At 46.6% G+C, this 13412-nt stretch overlaps 1 protein-coding gene across 3 annotated transcripts in view; it reads right to left on the reverse strand.

Moving 5' to 3' along the window:
- B9D2 (B9 domain containing 2) overlaps nucleotides 1–13412 on the reverse strand; it is a 33591-nt gene that overhangs the window by 759 nt on the left and 19420 nt on the right. The gene's annotated exons all lie outside the window — the stretch shown is intronic.

A 13412-nucleotide genomic window follows, 5' to 3' on the forward strand; every position in this document is an offset into this window, starting at 1 on the left:
CGGCGGCCGCATTCGTGGCTCCTTACTCCTTGCTTCGGTTCCCAAGACCCTTGTCTGGAAGTTATACTTTCAAAGATCGCTCAGTCAGGAGAGCACAAGACTCTTAAACTCAGGGTCATGGGTTCGAATCCCGTGTGGGCAAAATGATGCCTGCATTGCAGGGGTTGGACTAGATGACCCCTGGGACCCGAAATCTACAGTTTGGGGAAGTGTCCTCCTCTTTATTCCTCTGGGAGGTGAGGACTATTTGTGGCTACTCAGGTTCTGAGGGGAATGAGTCCTTTTCTTTATTGCTGGAAGCCCCTAAAAAATCCAACTCCAGTCATTTATACATTATCACGGAGGAGCCTTTTAGGTTCTTATTTTGTTCCTCTTTCTATATCTGGGTTTAATGTTTGTTCCTGTAAGTTACTTTGAGTCATTGCCACAGAAATTTACATAGCCAAAGCTAAGCAGGTCTCGGCCTACGTGGGGCCTGATCAAGAGACACCAATGCCTTAAGTTTCCTGAATCAAGAGTGAAATGATAATAATTGCAAAAACAAATATTGGTCTGTAACAGGGGAGAAGTCATAGCATCCTAGAATCGTAGGGTTGGGACCCCGAGGGACATCCAGTCCAACCCCCTGCCATGCAGGGATCTTTTTGCCCAACGTGGGGCCTGAACCCACGACCCTGAGATTAAGAGTCTCGTGCTCCACTGACGGAGCTATCCCAGATGCGTTTTGTCTACTTGATATATTTATTTGTATCTATTTCTACCCCATCCTTCAGTAGACAGAAAGTGGGAAAGACCCCCCACTGACCTCCTGTTGCATATCACCCATCATACTATGAACATGGTTTAGAAAAGTGGCCAGGAATCTGTTGCCCTGCAGGTCCCGTCGTTCTTCACTGTCAGATATGCTGGCTGGCACTGATGGAGACTGGAGCTCACCAACAACTAGAGGACCACAGTATAAAAAAATTCTTTCCAGTAGCACCTTAGAGACCAACTATGTTTGTTATTGGTGTGAGCTATTGTGTTCATGCACACTTCTTCGGATGCTGCAGGTTCCCCATCCCAGAATCATCATGCCCTGGATTTTTTTCTGCAGTGCTGAGATCCTGACCCACCTCCCACCTGTGGACACAGGAGCCGTTCCATCCTGACCCACCTCCCACCTGTGGACACAGGGGCCGTTCCATCCTGACCCACCTCCCACCTGTGGACACAGGAGCCGTTCCATCCTGACCCACCTCCCACCTGTGGACACAGGGGCCATTCCATCCTGACCCACCTCCCACCTGTGGACACAGGGGCCATTCCATCCTGACCCACCTCCCACCTGTAGACACAGGGGCCATTCCATCCTGACCCACCTCCCACCTGTGGACACAGGGGCCGTTCCATCCTGACCCACCTCCCACCTGTGGACACAGGGGCCATTCCATCCTGACCCACCTCCCACCTGTAGACACAGGGGCCATTCCATCCTGACCCACCTCCCACCTGTAGACACAGGGGCCATTCCATCCTGACCCACCTCCCACCTGTGGACACAGGGGCCGTTCCATCCTGACCCACCTCCCACCTGTGGACACAGGGGCCAATCCTGACCCACCTCCCACCTGTGGACACAGGGGCCATTCCATCCTGACCCACCTCCCACCTGTAGACACAGGGGCCATTCCATCCTGACCCACCTCCCACCTGTGGGCACAGGGGCCATTCCATCCTGACCCACCTCCCACCTCTGGACACAGGGGCCATTCCATCCTGACCCACCTCCCACCTGTGGACACAGGGCCCATTCCGTGCCCTTCCTCTGCCCATTTGGTTGGCACGTCGTGTGCTCAGAGGACCTCATTTGGTTCAGAGGCTGCCAGCTGCCGATTCCTACGCTAGGGATCCGTTTCTGGTGAATTGCATCCTCCCTTCTTTCCTGGTCCTGCCGCTTCCTGGCCTGCGGCAACGGCCTGACGCTAGAACTGTGCTGAAAATTCAACGCAAACACCCCTTCATTTCCCCCAACCATTCTGCATCAGTTAACGAGGAAAGAAATGGCACTTTAAAATTATCAGAGGGGAGAGAAGGCTCCCAGTGAAACTCTCAGGTGTGCAGTGCAGGGTTCTCGATGCAAGGACTTTTCCTTCTGAGGTGGCACAGAGAGGTTCATGAGTGTCTTTTCATTCTATAAATTGCTGGTCCCTGGGTGCCCATGCGTCAGTCAAAACCCAGGGGAAGACTTCATGGAGGTCAGGAAGTGCGGGCTGCAGAAAATGCTTGCAGGATAGAAAATTGCACCCACTCTGCCACTTTGCAATGATGAAATAGGCTTGAAATCCTGCACCGACCCCAAATTCTAAATAAGTTATAAAGAAAGTGCCCCGAGAATGAAAATGCCACGAGGAATTTGCTCCCGTGAGATGTTACAGTGGGCATCAACATGGCCACTTATTCTGTTAATGACTGAGCTGCCCTGCTGTCCTAAGTGCAATAACTTTATCAGGACCACCCAAATTGTCACAAAATAGCCGCAAAGTTTTTTCCCCATTCCCTCAGACCTCATAATCAGGGAACGTGTTACACAAAGTAGGGGATAGAGAGATGGGGAGTTGAAAAACAACAATAACACTATCTCCGTTCCCTCACCACAAAATATGGTTAACAGGAAGCTAGTATGTTAAAGTCTGCTGAACACACCGCATTGCTGCTGCTAATTATTAACAACGCTATTTAGCACAGAACCATAGACTTGTAAACTTGGAAGGGACCCCACGGGTCATCTAGTCCAACCCCCTGCGATGCAGGAATCTCAAACTCGCAACCCTGAGATTAAGAATCTCGTGCTCTGCTGAATGAGCTATCCCAGTTCCATGCATTTATACAGTGTGTGAGTCCTTCACCCGCACATCCTTCAACTAACCCTGTCAGGTAGGCCATTGCCACTATCTCTGTATTACCGAGAGAAAAATGGCTCGCCCAATCTCACCTCCCGAATTCCTAGCTGAGGTAAAATTTCAGCCTCCTCCACCCTTGGCCCACAATGCCACATCCACAGTGTACGTTTATAGCACTGTTATACTATGGCTCTCCCGCAAATTAATCCTGGGAGTTGTAGTTTTGCCAGTTGGGAGTCCGCTATTCCCCTCGCAGAACTACGGTTCCCCAGAGCTCCCTGGGAAGAGGCATTGGTTGTTAAACCACTCTGGGAATTGTAGCTCTGTGTGGGGGACGGCTCCTCTGGAAAACTACAGTTCCCGGGATTTCTTTGAGGGAAGCCATGGCTGCTAAAAGTGACGTAATAGTGCTTTTTGTGTGTGCATGGAGCAAACATGGCCTCGGGGTTGCAAATTATTATTATTATTATTATTATTATTATTATTATTATTCATACCCCGCCCTCCCCAGCCAAGACCGGGCTCAGGGCAGCTAACACCAAATATAAAACAAATTGATTGAAATACAACTTAAAAACAAGATCAAAACACAACATTAAAACGCAGCCTCATTTCAGCAGAAAAACTTGGGGATCCCAAATCCCCCGTTGGCCATGAAGCCCACCGACTCGCTGAGCCGAACCTACCTCACAGGGTTGTTGTGAGGGTAAAATGGCGCGGGAGAGCCCTTCCTAAAATATATATATAATAATAAACCAGAAGGAATAAGTTCAGGGACGGAGCTGCAGCGAAAGCTCTCAGCGCTTGCCCAAGTTCCACCATATATCCATGATTCCTTTTTGCGGCTTCGGCTTGTAACCAGATACCAGAGGGCTGGCTTCTCATCCTAGCCCTCCTGGGGTGGGTCGGTGTGTTCAAACACGCCACCCCCCATATTTCCCAATTCAAGACGCCCCACCGCATGCCAAGCAAGCAAGCGGGCAATTCCAGCCGTGGCAGCTCCTGAGCTATTTCGGAGCAGCTGCGTCGGGCAGAGGGGGGTTGGCATTGTATTACGCCCAGAACGAACCCAAGCCACGTTACATGTGGCCAGATCCCATTTTGGGCTGCAGATTCACGGCGCTTTTGCGGGGCACCGGCTATAAAAGGACAGCTCCCCGCCCCCCTCTCTCTCCTCTTCCTGGGCCTGCAATCGCCTATTTCTAGCCTGGCTCCATCGCTCCTCATTCTTGTTCAGAAACGGAGGAGTCTCCGCTGCAGAATAGCTCGGTTGGTTGCGTGCCACTGCCTTTTGCATTTCTTCCCTGTTTGTAAAAAAATAAATAAATCTGAGACGCGCCGAGGGCCTGCGTCCAGTTTGCACATTGCACTACGCCGCGGTAGTGTTGCTATCAGATCGGTCCTTTCGCCTTAAGAATCGACATCCTGTCCCGTTCCCAACCTGCTGCTCTGAGAGACTCAGAGAAAAGCACCTTAAAATCCAAAGAGAACCTGGGAAAGCATCGTTAAAAAATAAAATTAAATTGTTTTTATACGCAACAACAGCGGCAAGAGACTTGTTGGCCCAGAAATGGAAGCAAGAAGAAATACTGACGAAAGAAGAATGGCAGACGAAATTAATGTACTACGCAGAATTGGATAAAATGAGAGGAAGGATTCGAAACCTCCGGGACCAGAGATTTACAGAAGACTGGAAGAAGTATACGAACTATTGGAAGAGCAACTGTAATCAACAAATTACGCGAGTAGGACTACAAGAAGTTTTGTAAGGAGAAATATATGAAATATTGCAAAGAAGAGAAAGCAGAGAGATATTAGTTATGATATTTAATAGTGAAAGTAAGAAATGTAAATTAAATGAAAAGATTGGAAAATTTTCAGATGTGATTGGTGGAAGTCAAAAAAAATTGTATACGATATAAAAGTATGTTTAATAATTGTTGAAAATGTTATGTTAAAACACACACACACACACACACACACATATATATATATATATATATATATATATATATATATACACATATATGTCTATCTGTGTGTGTGTAGTAACCCTTTGTGGTAGCAAATTCAATAGTTTCCAACAGCTACTTGCTGGAAAAGGGAGAATTCCTGGCTTTGGGACTAAAGTCTCCATTTTTCCTGCTTTTGACTCCCCCATGGGGAAAGGCGAGACTTCAGAAGCAAATTTAAGAAAAGGAAATTGGCCAGTCAAATTGGGATGCGGTTAAGAGGACTGTCGGAAGAATCGTAGAATCGCAGCTGGAAGGGAGCATGAGGGTCATCTAGCCCAACCCCCTGCCAATGCCGGAATCCTTTGCCCAACGTGGGACTCGAACACAGGACCCTGAGATTAAGGGTTTCGTGTTCTACAGACAGAGCTAACCCAGAGAACACTGATGCTGGGACGGAAATGAATACGCAGCGGTCCGAGCAGAAAGGTGCTGATCGCCAGGCTTCCGAGGTAGAAACAGGGACTGGCCTCTACTCCATGGGGAGTGAATTTAATGTCCCAGGGCAAAAGGGGAATGGTTTGATGGCAGTGCCATAGCAAGAAAATGCCATTCAACGGCCGCCATTAGCTTTTCCAAACCTGTGGCTTTGGTGACCCCTGCTGGGTGGAGCCAGAACAGCAACCCTCTTTTAATAATAATTTGACATTTTTACATTTTGTATATTTTAATATCGGACAGCGATATGGGGAAAGAAAATTCTGCCTTCGAAATATTCAGGTCTCTTTACTTGCATTACCGTGTGTGTGTGTATACGTATACATATACTGTGTGTATATATATATATATATATATATATATGTGTGTGTGTGTGTGTGTGTATATATATATATGTGTGTGTGTGTGTGTGTGTGTATATATATATGAATAATTAATATGAATAATATATATATGTGTGTGTGTGTGTGTGTGTATATATATAAATATATGAATAATTTATATGAATAATATATATGAATAATATATATGTGTGTGTGTGTGTGTATGTGTGTGTGTGTGTGTGTGTGTGTGTGTGTGTGTATATATATATATATGAGAATAATTTTTACAAATTGAGATCAGCTTTTTAAAAATAATTCACAGCTATTGCCTCTGTTGAAAGTATAATGTAGTTTAAGGAGTAAACCTGAATCTATAGCAAAATATGTTAAGGCTTTCACTTCAGAGATTGTAAAACCAAATTAAGACCATTGAAGGCTGCTTTTCCATATAAAACAGAGACATGGGGGAAATATAGCCAACTTCTGAAGTTAAGCTTTGTAAATGACGTAGGGAGCCTTGAAATCCAATATACATTTCCCAGGGAGCACACTCCATTGAACTCAGTAGGGCTTACTTCTGAGTAGACATGCATAGGATCTCATGACCCGTTGTGCATTAACTTTTTATTGTAGAGGAGCAACATATCACGGTCTTAAGGAAGGTCACTTTTCGGTTCTCCAGGTTTCTCATTTTCCCCATCATAAATTCAGTAAGTTTCCCCAACAATCTGCAAAAAGAATGAAAAAATCCTCATGAAAATTCATCAGAATTTTTGGACAAATTTATCCTAATAACCATATTTTTGTATGTAGTTTTGACTAATATGAACATTTCTGCAAGCAATTTTCCCCAATATACACATTTCTGCAAGCCATTTCCCCAAATATAGCACATTTCTGTATGTTATTTTTTCACTAATAAATGCATTTCCAACTGCACATTTTACCCTGGCATATGTATTTTTGAACACACTACTTGGCCAGAGAACTGCACTGCAAAATTTGGAGAAGAGCAAATTTTGAAGATTGGCTGTTTTGAATTGTATTGTGAATGTGGAACTGAATCAAATGTCTTCCCCATCCATAAATTCACAGGTGATCGGACCCTGGAGAAGTTAGGTCTTTATGTAGATCATCAGAGATCACCCACAGAATCTAGCAGGGAACTTATGTCCTCTTGTTTCATGCTTCCAACCAGCTGAGCTCTGCAATAGGCTTAAATTATGAATATGTATGAATCCACTAACCAAACATCATGAATATTTACCTATACTTTCCATCTCATAGACAAACACTGTTTTTACCCGGCGATTTATGGCCTTTGCTTTCGGAAAGCTTTGGACGTTTGCAGCCCAGTTCTGTGCATGTTGACTCAGAAGTAATTCTGACTTCAAAATATGTGTGCATAGGATTATAACCCCAGGATCCCTTCCAATATCAGTAGACAGAGAGGCGCACGTAACCCTCAGACCGTAGAGTCAGAATACCCTCCCAAGACAGTGCAAAGGCTAGAGATTTTTTATTACTGCTGTGCACTGTTTGACGACTGGATCTTGCTGGAGTTTGAGTTTCCAAAAATCAGAGCGTTGTAGAACAAGCTTTGGAAGACAAGTAGCTGAATGTCAAGGAGGCCGGGGCGTGGGTCTCCAAAGAGGTTCTACTCAAGAGTAGGCCTACTGAACTGAATGAACCTCAGTTAGTCGTGTCCCTAAATTTCAATGAGTCTACTCTGAGGAAGAACAGCATTAGCTACAACCCAATATTATTGTGATAGGGATGCGGGTGGCGCTGTGGGTTAAACCACAGAGCCTAGGACTTGCCGATCAGAAGGTTGGCGGTTCGAATCCCCGTGACGGGGTGAGCTCCTGTTGCTCGGTCCCTGCTCCTGCCAACCTAGCAGTTTGAAAGCACATCAAAGTGCAAGTAGATAAGTAGGTACCGCTCTGGCGGGAAGGTAAACGGTGTTTCCGTGCGCTGCTCTGGTTCGCCAGAAGCGGCTTAGTCATGCTGGCCACATGACCCGGAAGCTGTACGCCGGCTCCCTCGGCCAGTAAAGCGAGATGAGTGCTGCAACCCCAGAGTCGGCCACGACTGGACCTAATGGTCAGGGGTCCCTTTACCTTTAATATTATTGCCCGGTGAAATGAATTTTTAAAGTTGTGCAGTGTGATCCTATGTGAAAGCAAGTCCTTTGGCTTACCCACCAATATAGAGTGGAAGAATCCTAGAATCGGAAGCAACCACTAAGGAGCATCTAGTCCATGGGTAGGCAAACTAAGGCCCGGGGGCCGGATCCAGCCCAATCACCTTCTAAATCCGGCCCGCGGATGGTCCAGGAATCAGCGTGGTTTTACAGTAGAATATGCCCTTTTATTTAAATAGCATCTCTGGGTTATTTGTGGGGCCTGCCTGGTGTTTTTATATGAGTAGAATGTGTGCTATTATTTAAAATTAATCTCTGGGTTGTTTGTGGGGCATAGGAATTCGTTCATTTCCGCCCCCCCACAAAAAAATATAGTCTGGCCCTCCACAAGGTCTGAGGGACAGTGGACTGGCCCCCTGCTGAAAAAATTTGCTGACCCCTGATTTAGTCCAACCCTGAGAGATGCAGGAATCTCAACTAAAGCATCCAAGACAGATGGCCATCCAACATCTGCTTAAAAACCTCCAAAATATGTGTTTTGTAGTCTTAGTCCATTAATTAAATCTGCATATATTTGAATATTTTTAAAGGAATGTTTCTCAATTTTGAAATTTGAAAATCTTAATAGCACTTAGTTTCCCCTCTCTTCACCCCTCAACCCCTCTCTACCCAACCCTAACGAAACATGGACATAACCAGTTGATACCAACATTTACGAAGAAAAAGGAGTGAAGGTCACCTAGGTTACAAAACAAAAACATCTCCCCACAGATCCCCATAAGCTTTTGGTGGTTTACATGCACATTCCTTTTTCGGTGTGTACGTGATGAAGTCTAACCAAGTGTTGGGAAAACCATTGAGTTTATTGTGTTTTCTTCTTTCACATACTTTGCCGGTTAGTTTTCCCATTAGAATCAAGTCCCAAACATATACAAACCAGAGTTCGAACAAATTCAAGTCCAAAGATCTCCTCGTAAATTCGAATATGAGAATATAAATGGTTTCTTACTCGCGTTTATTTGCTTTTAAATAATGCGTGTCTGCGTCACAGCATCATCATCTTTAGAGAGTGCATCGTCCTTCCCTGCAGTTGTTACAAGAAAAACAAGGATATGTATTAAAAGTCATTTTAATGTGTAATTAGTTGGGTTGTATCTGACTAAATCATACTCCAAGTAAAATCTCTGATATGATCTCAAGTCTGTTAATTTCAGTGGGTCGACTCAGACCTAAGTTGGCTATAAAAAACCCCACCCAAATCTTCTGCACAATGAATTGTATTTTTGTCGATCAAAATATTATTATTTTTTGCTTGATTAACACTAAACCTTGCCACGCTTAAGATCACAAGAATTGCCCTGTTGGATCAGATCAGTGGCCCATCTAGTTCGGAATCCTGTTCTCACAGTGGCCAACCAGATCCCTTTGGGAAAGCCACAAACAGGATCTGAGCACAAGAGATCTCTCCCCTCCTGTGATTCCCGGCGACTGACATTCAAAAGCACTGCTGCCTCCAACTCTGGCACAATATCCGTTTGATTTAATGATCCTGAGTAACATCTGGGCCACTTCACTGCTTACCTCTAGAGAATTTATGAACAAATTAAAAAGCACAGGTCTCCATACTGATCCGTGGGAGACTCCCACTTTCCCTCTCTCTCCAAGGTGGTCAGGGATCTGTTGGCAAGCATGTGTCTTGAGAGACAATGGAGTGTGCCTCCGGGGGGGGGGGGGAAACAAACTGCTGTGTCAGCAGCACCAAAGAGACTTCCCTGGGGTGCAAGCCTGGGGAGTGTGTATGGGCTGCCCAGATGACAAGATCCCTCCCCCACCTGACCTCGCTGATGTGGTCCAAAAGAAAGCAGAGCAAGACATCTGACAAGGCAGCAGAGGTTTAGGATCTATTATGAACTGAGCCGAATCCTAGAACAATAGGATCCAGAATGCAGCAGTCTGATTGGTTCGCAGGAGCCACCCAATCCAGCTTGAGGTAGAAGTGAATCAGCGACCTGATCGGCTTGCAGGAGTAGCCAATCAGGCTCCTGGATGAAGCGAATCAGCAACCTGATTGGCCTACAGGAGCAGCCCAGTATTAGCCAATCACGCGTGGCCCATTGTGTAAATAATGTATATATAGCTAGACGTTTTGGGGAAAAGTTTCATTCATTGCTACTATGAGCTGAATAAAGAGCATGAAATTCACACTCAACTCCGAGTGTGAATCAGAGTTTTCCTTCTCCTAAATGCGCACCCTTCCCAGGTGGGCGAGCCCCATCTGCCCCACCCGTCCCTCGACAGCACGTGCGGAAACTGCCTCCTTGACCGCTGGACCCACTTTTGGTCTCGTCTGCTCAATCCACCGGAGCCTGTCTTCACACTCAGGGGAAGACCCTAACACATTGAAACCCATCGGCTCCCCTCACCTGGTTTAGCCAGCCAGTCAGACCGTTCCTCTGTTGTGGCTGCTGTCGCATGCTGACAGCTTCTGGGAGCCCCAGGTGAGAGCTGAATGCAGGGTACGGACCAAAGGGGAGCAAACTACCCCAGAAAGAGCATGATGTGTCCCCCACCAGAGGTACTAACTCTCCCCTGACACCCTCTATACTCTGGTTAGGGATCTATCAAAGTAAAATTGGGCCAGCTATCCGAACCCACAGAAGCAGCTGGTTGCTGCAGAAGGAAAGGCAAAATCTGTGAAATATTGGATGGTACACCTTGAACGAACCAAGTGGCCCGCTTCTCCGCTCTGTTGAAATTTTGCCACCTCCCCCCCCCCCAAAAGAGAGGTTCATCTGCCTTTAAGAACACAGCAGGCCCAAAATCTATTTGTTGTGTTTCCTTTTTTTTTAATTTAAATTTTATTAACATATAAAACACATCCATATACATTTACACAATACACATACACAACACACTACCTTATTTTCATAACATAAAACATACCTACATTATTCTATATAATACCTACCTATACTGTACATATCAACATACCTACACACCTACCCCACAGGGACACCCACCAAGTGACTTGAATTCCAGCCGTTCTTGTTACACTACTTTATTTTTCCAACTAGCTTAAACACATTTCATTATTTCTGTAATCTCTTCTTCTATCTTGACTTTACTCTCCTTTCACTCTAATCCTTTCCTGAATTCACTCAGTATCTGTCAGAAATTCTACTTTTCCCACATAAATTTTGATGTATTCCTTGAAGATAGCCCACTCCTTATTCACTTTTTGCACCATATCTCCTCTTATCCTCCCGGAAATATTCCATCATTTTAGATAACCAGTCTGTTTTAGTTGGGACGCTGCTACTTTTCCAATTTTTGGCAATCAATAACCTGTGGGGTAAACCACAGAGCCTAGGGCTTGCCGATCAGAAGGTCAGCGGTTCGAATCCCCGCGATGGGGTGAGCTCCCGTTGCCTGGTCCCTGCTCCTGCCCACCTAGCAGTTCGAAAGCACGTCAAAGTGCAAGTAGATAAATAGGTACCGCTCTGGCGGGAAGGTAAACAGTGTTTCCGTGCACTGCTCTGGTTCGTCAGAAGTGGCTTAGTCATGCTGGCCACATGACCCGGAAGCTGTACGCCGGCTCCCTCGGCCAATAAAACGAGATGAGCACCACAACCCCAGAGTCGGCCAGGACTGGACCTAATGGTCAGGGGCCCCTTTACCTTTACCTTACCTTGCTGCTGTAGTTGCATACATAAATATTGGTCTGACCGTTCTTTTTATTTTTATTTTGTTTTTAAGTTGTAATCATTCAACTTGTTTTTATTATTGCTTGTAAGCTGCTCTGAGCCCAGCCTTGGCTGGGGAGGGCGGGGTATAAATAAAAAATTATTATTATTATTATTATTCCTCTGTCATGATACCTAGGAGAAAGGATTCTGGTTTTTTTTCAAATGAAAATATTTGGTGCATTTTCATTGCTGGCAGAAGGGAATCCTACCCTACAGGGATCTGCATCTTTGAATCTGAAACATGGCACAGGGGTGCAGTTTTCAGCACCGGCTCTCTGCACCCCGCTGAACACCTGGCTCCACCTGGGATGTGCACCCCTTGCGAGTTGGTGATGCCATGCAGCTGCGCTGCTCTCCTCTACCCAGCACCACCACCCTGCAGGGGCCACACCCAGGTGGTCCCGTCTCTGGCATCCTTCCTGGGTCAGGAGGATGCTGGGAAACGGCCATGCTTTCCGGGATCCGGAGCAGGCCGAGGAATCCGGGAAGGTTCTGCAGTTCCTGTACTTTCACCCTCGATTAAGCCGAGCGGAGGCAAGCGCCCCTGGGCAGCCGGCCAGCCAGCACAGCAAAGCAAGACAGCCGCTTTGGGGAAGGAGGGCAGTGACCTGGAAAAGGCCTTCCAGGTAGGGGCCGGCTTTCAGCCAAGCCAAGATCCGAAGCAGCCAAGCCAGGAGGCAGCTGCGAAGGCCGCAGAGATGGAAAAGCTCTAGAAAACAGAAAGAGAAAGACAGACACACACACACACGGTCAAGGGTTTGGAGAAACATCTGCCCAAGAAAAGGCTATGTGGGGGTCTTCACCCCTGAATCCAAGCTGCTGGGAATCCCAAGTGGGAAGAGTGATGATGTACCTCCAAGCATCCCGATTTTCCTGGGACAGTTCCGGAATTGCAAAAGCCATCCCGGTTTCTGATTTGATCCCGGAACGTCCCTATTTCCCCCACCTGTGCTGCTGCCTCCAAGATCAGGAAGGAGAAGGAGCCAGGATTGGTCCCAAGTAGCGGTGGCAGCTACGGCTGCAAGGGAGCATCCTTTTGCCTCTCTACGGCCATTCCTGCCGGCCTCCTTCCTCGGGCAGCTCATAGCATCTGCTGGAGAGCAGGCAAGGAGGAGAGGCCCATATTCCCTGTGTGATGAGGGGCAGACAGAGAACAGGGCTGCCCTTTGTGGGAAGAAAGGGGAGCAAAGAAGATCACAAGAAGTCTTGATTTTTTAAAAAAATAACGCTTTGTGTAATCTTGCCCCTTTCTAAAATTTATTTATTGGTGTGCGTGCGCTTTTCTTCTTGCAAACCTAAGGTAAAGGTAAAGGGACCCCTGAACATTAGGTCCAGTCGTGACCGACTCTGGGGTTGCGGCGCTCATCTCGCTTTACGGGCCGAGGGAGCCGGTGTACAACTTCCGGGGCATGTGGCCAGCATGACTAAGCCGCTTCTGGCAAACCAGAGCAGCGCACGGAAATGCCGTTTACTTGCACTTTGACGTGCTTTTGAACTGCTAGGTTGGCAGGAGCAGGGACTGAGCAACGGGAGCTCACCCCGTCACGGGGATTCGAACCGCTGACCTTCTGATCGGCAAGTCCTAGGCTCTGTGGTTTAACGCCACCCGCATCCCACCTACCAAACCTACCAAAGAATAAATTAAAATAAAATTGGGATTACGGGGTTTTCTCAAGACAGTGAAGGACGTTTGTGCTTTGTCCTACTTGTGTTGTGGTGACAGCACTCTCCCTTCTTCTGTGGCAGCAGGAACAAAAATATGGGGGCTCGAGGAGGGTCAGTTCGGGTGTGGTGCAAGAGAAATGTCCCTATTTTCATGAGGAATATTGGAGGGTATGCACTGTTGAGTTCTGGTCCAGCTCACAGCC

The sequence above is a fragment of the Podarcis filfolensis genome, assembly GCF_964270895.1.
Source record: "Podarcis filfolensis genome assembly, chromosome: 8".
NCBI classification, from domain to species: Eukaryota; Metazoa; Chordata; class Lepidosauria; order Squamata; family Lacertidae; genus Podarcis; species Podarcis filfolensis.